Source organism: Loxodonta africana, chromosome 22, assembly GCF_030014295.1.
Source record: "Loxodonta africana isolate mLoxAfr1 chromosome 22, mLoxAfr1.hap2, whole genome shotgun sequence".
Classification (NCBI taxonomy): Eukaryota; Metazoa; Chordata; class Mammalia; order Proboscidea; family Elephantidae; genus Loxodonta; species Loxodonta africana.
The window spans coordinates 63,022,710-63,033,831 of NC_087363.1; the positions used below are offsets into that span (position 1 = coordinate 63,022,710).

An 11,122-nucleotide genomic window follows, 5' to 3' on the forward strand; every position below is an offset into this window, starting at 1 on the left:
GCAGACCTTCTGGTTAGCAGCCCAGCTCTTAACTACTTTGCTACCCGGGCTCAAACTACCAAATAGTTAATCCAGATACTGACAGCGATGACCAAATTCCAAAGAAGAGGCATTTGATATTCAATTGGAAGAGTGGAAAAGTAAACGTAAGGAAATGTGAAAAGGGAAATTTTACTGAAAGAATAAATTCTGTGATTTGATTTTTATATACAGGTACAATCTTAAAAGCACTACCTATTCAGAGTTTTGCCAGCTTATGAAACAATGTGAAATAGCATAGTTACATAAGATAACAAGGCAGAATTGAGAACCCCGCTATCATCCTCACTTCTGCCCCTAAGCACCCCTACTGACGTCGAGTCGATTCCGACTCACACAATTTGGTTTTCCTGCTTTCAACTAACCAAAAAGACGAAGCCCATTGCCACTGAGTGGATTCTGACTCATCTAGTGGCCAACAAATGTTTCTTACCACCTACTCTGTGTAAGGAAACCCTGGTGGCGTAGTGGTTAAGTGCTACAGCTGCTAACTAAAGGGCTGCAGTTCGAATCTGCCAGGCGCTCCTTGAAAACTCTACGGGGCAGCTCTACTCTGTCCTGTACGGTCACTATGAGTCGGAATCGACTCGACGGCGCTGGATTTTGGGTTTACTTTATGTCAGGTTCTGGGCTAATTGAGAGATGGGAAACCATCCAGTACTGATGTTATTGGTTCCAGTGGGGGTGACCTTATTAATTTTTTCTGACTGTTATCCTTTTTAGGACCTTCTTTACAGGAAGTCACATGCCTGACTGACTGATGTAGTCTTTTATGTAGTCTTTTTAAAGCTCAATAAAAACCCAGTGTAAAGCACCTATTATACTTGAGGTCACTTCCCAGCCTCTAAGTTCACAGTGAATAGTCTGTTAGCCTGAGTACTCAAACTGTGGGCTCCAAATATCAGTATTGGCATCAGCTTGAAGGCTGTTAGAGATGCACAATCTCAGCTCTACCCCACACCTACTGAGTCAAAGCCTGCATTTTTACAGGCTCCCCAGGGGATTACTGTACACATTATATTTTGAGAAGCATTGGTCTAGAACAGGCATAGACTAGCAGCCAGTGGGCAAATCTTGCCCATTGGCTGCTTTTGTAAATAAAGTTTTATTGGAACACTGCCAGGCCCTTTCATTTTCTCAATGAGTTTAGCAGCTGTAACAGCTCTCCCCTGGCCCACCCTGGTCTAGAGTAACAGTGTGCAGTACGTGCTATTCGATTCGTGCCAGTTCATAAACTGTTTGTTATAGGTCCGTGGTAAGTACAGAAACTGGGACTAAACCTTTAGAAACTTTTATTGCAAGTTGCCATTGCCAAGACATGCCAGTTTAAGATCAATTTTCTAGTAATTCATATGATATTATTTTACAAAAATATCTGTCAGTGACTGTTAGGGAATTTTTTTTTTTTAATGGCCGATTATTACAGATTATGCTCTATAAGTATACATGATTTGTTTGTGAGCCCTGGTGGGGCAGTGATTAAGTGCTCGGCTGCTAAACGGAAGGTCAGCTGTTCGGCAGTCTGCTTCCATAAAGATTAACCCTGTTGCCCGCTGCCCATTGCTGTTGAGTCAGTTCTGACGCACAGCGACCCTATAGGACAAAGTAGAGCTGCTCCATAGGGTTTCCAGGGAGTGGCTGGTGGATTTGAACTGCCAACCTTTTGGTTAGCAGCCGTAGCTCTCACTCACTGCTTCCCCAGAACTCCCCATAAAGACTACAGCCTTGGAACCCTATGGGGCAGTTCTACTCTGTCCTATAGGGTCACTATGAGTTGGAATAAACTCGACAGCAGCAGGTTTGGTTTCTGGTTTTTTAGCAAATTTGACTGCATGTTGAACATCTTGATCCGAAAACGAAATTTATCACAGACTATGATAATCATGTAGCTCTTTGCTCATTTTGCTTTCCTGTGCCTCTTTCTTTTCATCTTTTGGAGATTTTTCTGTCATTCCCTATGATCGTGGTAATGCCATCCAATTTCATGGCTTGTTTCTGTATCTGTCTCCCCACTTGGATCCCCCCTGCCCTCTGCTGCCCTCACTTATGCTCAGAGGGGTGCTTTACTACACCCCCTGGCATAGCAGTTGCTTTCAGGGGTGATCACAAGTCCCTTTTTCAGAGAAAGCTCTAGGGCCTTTCTCCTGAAGCTCATGAAAACAACTGCCTGATTCTGGGACCACGAGCAAAATGATGTGACCCCGAAGGCTCTATCCCCTAACAGCTGGTGGAAGCCCGTGTAAGATCCCGGGCCACAGCTGTGTGATGGAGACTCCCTTAGTCATAGGGCTTGGTTCCTAAAGCCTAGGATTTCTGGCATGGTCGCTGGATGGCAGCAGCAGCGGCATCACCTGCAGTGTCTCAGGCCCCACCCAAACCCACTGAGCAGAACACTCTAGGGGTGGGGCCCACTAATCTGCCTTTTAGCAAGCCATCCCCAACGGGGAGCCAACTTCTCCCTTTTTATTCCCGCCTGAAGTTTATTTTCTGTCCCTGACATCTGAGCAAGTCCCGTTTAACATACCATGTGTGTATTACACTTATCAAACTGAGCATTTGCCCTGGCACACTCTAGTCATTTATTTTCTGGTATGGTGATGCTGGCCCATCTCTGTTAACACTTATTTTTATTTATTTACCCATTATACTTTACACTCTCTGTGTTTTAAGATTTTTATTTGCTTTCTGTGTCAGAATCTCTTCCTGAAACTCAAAGATAAAATGACTATTGTTCCCAAATGAGAATTAAGGATAGTGATTCTAGTTTATAATCAACTGAGTTTGTAAATGTCTTTTTCTGAAGATAAACTTCAGCACAGTGAACTTAACTATAAAAGTGAGTATAAGAAAAAGTTGTGTTATTTTCAAGTGAGTTTCTTTAAACTTTATGAAATTACCTCACCTTTGTGCTCAGTCACTGAAGTAAAGCTAATTCATTTTTGTCCTTATTAAGTTACCATCAGCTTCTTCTTTTCCCAAGAGATTCCTTTTCTATTGTTGTTCTCCTGGCATTTAGTCTCTCTAGGTCCTTAGCTTCCAACCATCTTGATTTGTAAGTGTTTTGCTGAGATTCAGTCTCCTGGTCTATTCTTACAGAGTATAGCCTTCATTTGTTATCTGGGTTACTGGTGCTGTTTGGGGAAGAGGGAAGTGGTCAGGTCTTTCAGTATTTGACAAATGTGATAATAGAGTATTTCAACGTGGAGATGTTGAATCAACTTTTATATTTGGTCAAGAAAATTGATACATGATGGTATAAGACATAAGATCTTTGCTGAGTTTTTCTTCGGTATATATAATCACTCATAGTGACCCTAGAGGACAGAGTAGAACTGCCCCATAGAGTTTCCAAGGAGCACCTGGCAGATTTGAACTGCCAACCTCTTGGTTAGCAGCCATAGCACTTAACCACTAGGCCACCAGGGTTTCCTCAGTATATATAAAGGAATGAGAAATCACTTTTTACAAAATACAACTTAATGTTTCTTTATCATGATGACTTTTTCTAAAAGTTCCTTTTGCAGATTATTCTGTGGTCATAGAATCAGCTTGTGACTCTGCCTGGTAGACAAATCATCTTTATGTCAGCCACCACTTCCAAATGGAGATTTCCATGCTTTTTTTTAAATTCATATGTTCAATATGAGACTGAGACCTCATGCCTGTTTCTTCTACCTCTGAGGTTGTACCATTTTTGGGGGTGTTTATGTCTCCTTTAGAGGATGGACCAGGAGCAAGCAGGGCATCGGTGTGTTTTCATTCCTAATTTTGGTTCCCATACACCTCTAGCTCGTGGTAGCCACTGTCCAGTGGGGCTACATCCAGCATGACAGTGAGTTCTGAAGACAGATAGCGAGGCAAAAGTCTTTATATACAAAATTAGCTTTAAAATCCTCTAAATCATCCATGCATTTTAGTGCCTTTAAGCACTAGAGTTGAAGTTCCTGGGTGGTGTAAACTGGTGAACACGCTTGACTGCTTACTTAAAGGTTTGAATCTACCCAGAGGCACCTCAAAAGGAAGGCTTGGTGATCTACTTCCAAAAAAATCAGCCATTGAAAACCCTGTGAGATTGTTGAAATAGTAGATGTTTTGTTACATTTGTATTTACCACAGTTAAAAAAAAAAAAACTATGGAGCATAGTTCTATTCTGACACACGTGGGTCACCATGAGTTGGAATCACTGAGTCGGGGTCACCAGGAATCAGGGTCACTGTAAGCCGGGCTTGACTGGACAGCAGCTGTTTTTTATTGTTGTCCTTGTGTGTTTACTAAGCACTGGAGTACGGTTGATGGCGTGAGATGCTGACCCCGGGAGGAGCTCATTCCCTCCCGTCTCCCTCAGGGACTTGGTTTGAATGGAATGGCAATGGGGTCACTCACTAGATTTTGTTAGTTTTTGCCCTTTCTCACTCACTTGCTTGCCCCGTTCCTATGCCTGTATAGTTGTATTTATAATAAATGTGTGTACAATGTGACTTCAATGTATAAGACTAAATAACATGCTAGTGAAGGTATGGCAACAGCAGTGAAAACCAGACCAAGAAATTGCTGCAGTGTGTTCTTGTCGTGCACATTATGCAATTGGGAAATATACAGTTCTCCAGCCAGAAGATTCATCACATGGTGGATAAGAGCTTGCACTTCAGTGGCAGACAGGGCTCAGTTTAGTTCTAGCTTTGCCAGTTCCTGGCTGTATGATTTTGGGCAAGTTGATTAACCTCTCTGAATCGTACTTACATGATATGTAAAATGAATTTATTAACTTGTGGTATTAAATGAAATAACACAGGAAGTACTTAGCAAGGTGTCCAGCACTGGATGATGTTGTTAGGTGCCACTGAGTTGGTTCCAACTCATGGTGACCCTGTGTACAAGAGAATGAAGCACGGTCCTCTTCTGTGCCATCCTTACAATCCTCGCTGTGCTCGAGCCCCTTCTTGTAGCCATTGTGTCAGCCCATCTCGTTGAAAGTCTTCCTCTTTTTCGCTGACCCTCTACTTTACCAAGCATGATGTCCTTCTATAGAGACTGATCCTTCCTGATAACGTGTCCGAAGTAGGTGAGACATAGTCTTGCCGTCCTTGCTACGGAGGTCATTCTGGTTGTACTTATTCCAAGACAGATTTGTTCATTCTAATGGCAGTTCATGGTATATTCAGTATTCTTCACCAGCACCACAATTCAAAGGCGTCAGTTCTTCTTCGGTCTTCCTTATTCATTGTCCAGCTTTCCCATGCATATGAGGTGATTGAAAACACCATGGCTTGGATCAGGCACACCTTATTCTTCGAGGTGACATCTTTGCTTTTCAACCCTTTAAAGAACTTTTTTGCAGGAGATTTTCCCACTGCAATACGTCTTTTGATTTCTTGACTACTGCTTCCATGGATGTTGATTGTGGATCCAAGTAAAATGAAATCCTTGACAACTTCATTCTTCTCTCCACTTATCACGATATTGCTTATTGGTCCAGTTCTGAGGATTTTTGTTTTATTTTATGTTGAGGTGTAATCCATGCTGAAGGCTATGGTCTTTGATCTTCATCAGTAAGTGCTTCAAGTCCTCTTCACTTCCAGCAAGCAATTTTGTGTCATTTGTATAACCCAGGTTGTTAATGAGTCTTCCCCCAACCCCGATGCCCCATTCTTCTTCATATAGTCCAGCTTCTCGACTTATTTGCTCAGCATACAGACTAAATAGGTACGGTGAAGGGATACAGCTCTGACATTCACCTTCCTGACTTTAAACCACGCCCTGTCTCCTTGTTCTGTTCAAATGACTGCCTCTTGATCTATGTACAGGTTCCTCACGAGCACAATGAACTCTTCTGGAATTCCCATTCTTCGTAATGTTACCCGTATTTTGTTATGGTCCACACAGTCGAATGCCTTTACATAGTCATAGTCTCATATTCCCTGTTTTCAGCCAGGATCCATCTGACTTCAGCTGGGATATCCCTAGCTACATATCCTCTTCTGAATCCAGCTTGGATTTCTGGCAGTTCCTTGTCGATATACTGCTGCTGCTGCTTTTGAATGGTCTTAAACAAAATTTTATTTGCCTGTGATATTAATGATATTGTTCGATAATTTTTGTATTTGGTTGGATAGCCTTTCTTGGGAATAGGCATAATATGGGTCGCTCCCACTCAGTTGGCCAAGTAGCCGTCTTCCAAATTTCTTGGCATAGATGAGTGAGCACTTCCAGCACTGCATCCTTTTGTTGAAACGTCTCAATTAGTATTTCGTCAGTTCCTGAAGCCTAGTTTTTCACCAATGCCTTCAGTGCAGTTTGGACCTCTTCCTTTATTTAGTACCACTGGTTCGTGATCATATGTTGCCTCTTGAAATGGTTGAAGGTCGACCAAATCTTTTTGGTAGAATGACCCTATGCATTCCTTCCCATCTTCTTTTGATGCTTCCTGTGTCGTTTAATATTTTCCTCATAGAATCCTTCAATATTGCAACTTGAGGCAGTTCTTTCAGCTTGAGAAATACCAAAGCGTGTTCTTCCGTTTCGATTTTCTTCCTGCAGGTCTTTGTACATGTCATTACAATAGTTTCCTTTGTCTTCTCAAGCCACCCTTTGAAATCTTCTGTTCAGCTCTTTTACTTCATCATTTCTTCCTTTTGATTTAGCTACTCAACATTCAAGAGCAAATTTCAGTATCTTTTCTGACATCCATTCTGGTCTTTCTTCATGTATGATGTCCTTGATGTCATTCCATAGCTTGCCTGGTCTTTGATCATTAGTGTTCAACACGTCAAATCTATTCTTGAGATGGTCTCTGAATTCAGGTGAGATATACCCAGGTCTGTACTTCAGCTCTTGTTGACTTGTTCTAATTTTCTTCAGCTTCAACTTGAGCTTGCATATGAGCAATTGATGACCTGTTCTACAGTCAGTCCCTGGCCTTGTTCTGACTGATAATAATGAGCTTTTCCATTGTCTCTTTCCACAGATGTGATCAATTCCTGTGCATTCTTTCTGGTGAGATCCATTTGTATAGTCACCATTTATGTTGAAGAAAAAAGGTATTTGCAGTGAAGAAGTCATTGGTCTTAAACAAAATTCTGTCATGTGATTTCTGGCATCGTTTCTCCAAGGCCATATTTTCCAACTACTGATCTTTCTTCTTTGTTTCCAACTCTCACATTCCAATCGCCAGTAATTTTCAGTGGATCCTGATTGCTTGTTCAATCAATTTCAGACTGCAGAATTTGGTAAAATCTTCAATTTATTCATCTTTGGCCTTAGTGGTTGGCACATATATTTGAATAATAGTCATATTAGCTGGTCTTCCTTGTAGGCATATGGATATTATCCTGTCACTGACAACATTATACTTCAGGATAGATCTTGAAATGTTCTTTTTAATGATGAATGCAACACCATTCCTTTTCAAGTTCTCGTTCTTGGCATAGTAGACCATGTGATTGTCAAATTCACAATTTCAGCTCATTAATGCCTAGGTGTTGATGTTTATGCATTCCATTTCATTTTTGACGATTTCCAATTTTCCTAGATTCATACTTCGTACATCACACTTTCAGATTATTAATGGATGTTTGTAGCTTTTCTTCTCATTTTGAGTTGTGCCGTGTCAGCAGATGAGGGTCCTGAAAGCTTGTGACCTGGGAGCTCATAGTAGTATGATCACCTCTACTTTGAGGAGGCAGCTGTCGCCCTGTTGTCTTTCGAGTGCCTTCCAACCTGATGGGCTCATCTTCTGGCACTGTATCAAACAGTGTTCCACTGCTATTCATGAGGTTTTCACTGGCTAATTCTTTTCAGAAGCAGACTACCGGGTCCTTCTTCCTATTGTGGCTTTGTGTCAAAGCTCAGTTGAAACCTATCTGCCATGGGTGATCCTCCTGTGTTGCAGTAATAGCTTCCAGTATCACAGCAACATGGAAGCCCCCATAGTACAACAAACTGACAAACTGACAAACATGTGGGGGAGCAATTGATAGTCATTCCATAAAAGCTGTACCAGTGGTGGCTGTCTTCAGGGTGATGGTGGTTGTTATTTGTATAAAGGGGACAGTTGGGCAGCTTCTTCCATTAACTATGCACTAAAAAAAAAAAATTTAGTTTTTTTTTTTTATACACCCTAGTTGATAAGAATAGGTTCTGTAGAACAGGCTTCTTAGCTTTGAATCCTGGTTCTACCACAAACTGACTTGGGCAACCAACTTATCGTTTATGTGCCTCAGTGTCATCACCTGCAAAGTGGACATGATAATAGTACCTGCTTTAGGTTTGTGGTGATGAATCTCTGAGTTAATATTTAAAACACTTCCTTGCACATAGTCAGTGCTTGTATAAGCGTTAGCTGCTATTATTGATATTTGTTTTATTCTTTCACTCTTTTCTTCAACCAGATAATTGTTCATTTCTGCCACTGTGTGAGGAGTAGGGATGCAGTGAACAAGACAGAGACCATCCTTACTTTAATAGAGCCTAGAGTGTAGTGGGCCAGAAAGGCATTAGTAAAATATTTCACAGTTTTCTAATTACAGACTGTGATTGCAAGAAGTACTGTGAAGAAGGCACTGGGAGGATTCTGGGGAGAAAAAGATGAATGAGGCCTAGAATTTGCTTTAAAAAAAAAAAAAGCTTAGAGGTAATTCAGAAGGACTTTGGTTCTCAAACTTGACTGCACATTAAAATATCCTGGGGAGTTTTTATCAATCTGCATGCCCAGTCATTACTCCAAACCAATTCAACCAGAACATTTTGGGATTTGGGAAGGAACCAAGGCATCAGGGTTTTTGAAGCTGTCCAGGCGATTCCCCAGTGCAGCCAGCTGAGAGCAAGTGATGCCGAGGGAGTATGGCCTTGGAGTATGGCCCACAGATACAGCAGATACAAGAATGGTTTGCATGAATTTGTAGATTGAGGACTCATGACAATGTACAGGAGGGAATTATAAGTAGCTTTCTTGGTTTTAGAGACCTCTTCACAGTAATCACAAAGAAATGCTCTCAGCTTCACCAAGAGACTAGAATCCAGAGCTAAGATCCTCTATCCCTGGTTTGACTGAGTTTGAAATCACCTAGACCCCTTTCTGACAAAATATCCATGGGTTTCAGTTTTTTACAGTGTTATCTGCCATTGTGACAGTCTCTGGAATTGTTGACTCATACCACCAGTCATGGTTAAGATTGTGTGTCAACTTGGCTGGGCCATGATTCTCAATGTTTATGTGTGATCACTCCCATGATTGAATCTGCTGTGAGTAGCCAGTCAGTTGAAAGGGAGTCTCCTTGGGGGTGTGGCCTGCGTCCAAATATAAGCAGATGTTCTAGTTTTTTACTCACTCTGGATCCTGCGCTGTGTCCTGTTCGTCTGACCTCCGGCTCTTGGGACTTGAACTATCAGCTTATCTGCAGATCTCGGAAATCATCGATCTTCACGGCCTGAGAGCAGGAGCCCCGCTCTCCGACCTGCCAATCTTGGGTTTGCCAGCCCCTTCAGCTACATGAATTGAGAGAAGCCTCTATCTTAATACACGAATGTGGGAGGTTTCAGCCTCTACAATCGTGTGAGCCATTTCCTTGATATAAGTCTCTCTCTGTATATATTTATACACTTAACTGGTTTTGCTTCTTTAGAGAACCCAGCCCAAGACAACACGTAAAGTTACCAGATTTATTGAAGAGAATGTTACAAGATAAACCTGGCCCTCATCTTACATAGATGTGGTGTTGACTCATGGTTTCTCAGAATCAACGTATGAGATATTAAAAGGAATTAAAGTTGTTTTTATGTATTAGTTTCACATGTGTTGAATCCCACTGAAATTTTGTTAGGAAGATTGGCAAAATAGGATTTATACCAAGAGAAAAAGAGAAAGTGAGACTGCGTACTTAAATTATGTGGTGCTAAGAGCTCTTTTCTGTATCATACCCTGATTAAGTTATCCTTCCAGACACTATTTTAGATTTATAACTGTCTGACCTTACAAAAGGAAAAAAAAAATCAATTATGGAGGGTGGTGCAGATGGAAGAAACACATGTACAAAGTCGGTATTTCATAGTCGCTGATCAAACTTGAATGCTTCGTGTTCACCAAATCATTTGAATTAAAGGTTTGGGACTACCAGGCATGTCTCTTCAACTTACAGTAGGACAAATGACAGTGAACTGGCAAGTTGCAGGGCTTCATCTGAATTTAGCTTCTGCTGCTTCTTGGAGGCTGTCCCCTTAAACTCCTCCCTGGGGGTATACTCTCTGAATTGTGAAAGATTCGCCTCAGAACTTCCAAGCGGCTCAGGTTTTGTTACATGAGAAGAAACTCAAATAGGTTTTTTTTTACATGGAGAAACTCAAAGTTTCTGTGCCATTGTTGCAATGAAGAGAAATAACTCAGTTTTCTTACAAGTGAAGAATGATGTCATTGGTGAGCTTTTAATGAATGCCTTGTTTACGTTAGCTGGGGATTATACAGTGTTTTAGTTATCTAGTGCTACTATAACAGAAATACCACAAGTGGATGGCTTTAACAAAGAAAGGTTTATTTTCTCATAGTGAAGTAAGCTAAAAGTCCAGTTTCAGGGCGTCAACTCCAGGGGAAGGCTTTCTCTCTCTGTTGGACTTCTCATCAGTGTTCCCCTGGACTCCTTTGCACAGGGACCCCAGGTCCAAAGGACGTGCTTTGCTCCCAGCGTTGCTTTCTTGGTGGTATGAGGTCCCCCTGTGTCTCTGCTGGCTTCTCTCTTTTGTAACTCAAGAGATTGCCTCCAAGGCATAATCTAATCTTGTAGGTTGAGCCCTGCCTCACTAACACAACTGCTACCCATCCTCCCTCATTAACATCATAGAGGCAGGATTTACAACATATAGGAAAATCACACGATTGATACACACATTTTGAGGGGACTAGTTCAATCCATGACGTACAGTTTTGTGTTTTGTAAATGTGAAGTGGACTTAACTAAATTGGCATGCCAGGTCAGGAATTGCCAGCCTGTGACCTGCGAGCTCAGAGTATTATGCTCAGTGATAGTTTGTCGATTCCATGTGCCATTTACTTACGTGACGCTAATACACGAGATACGACTGTTTAGAGTCCAG

The 11,122-nt window shown here is 41.6% G+C and overlaps 1 protein-coding gene across 5 annotated transcripts in view; it reads left to right on the forward strand.

Moving 5' to 3' along the window:
* The window catches only part of SUCLG2 (succinate-CoA ligase GDP-forming subunit beta), a 336,565-nt gene that overhangs the window by 216,356 nt on the left and 109,087 nt on the right, over positions 1-11,122 (forward strand). The gene's annotated exons all lie outside the window — the stretch shown is intronic.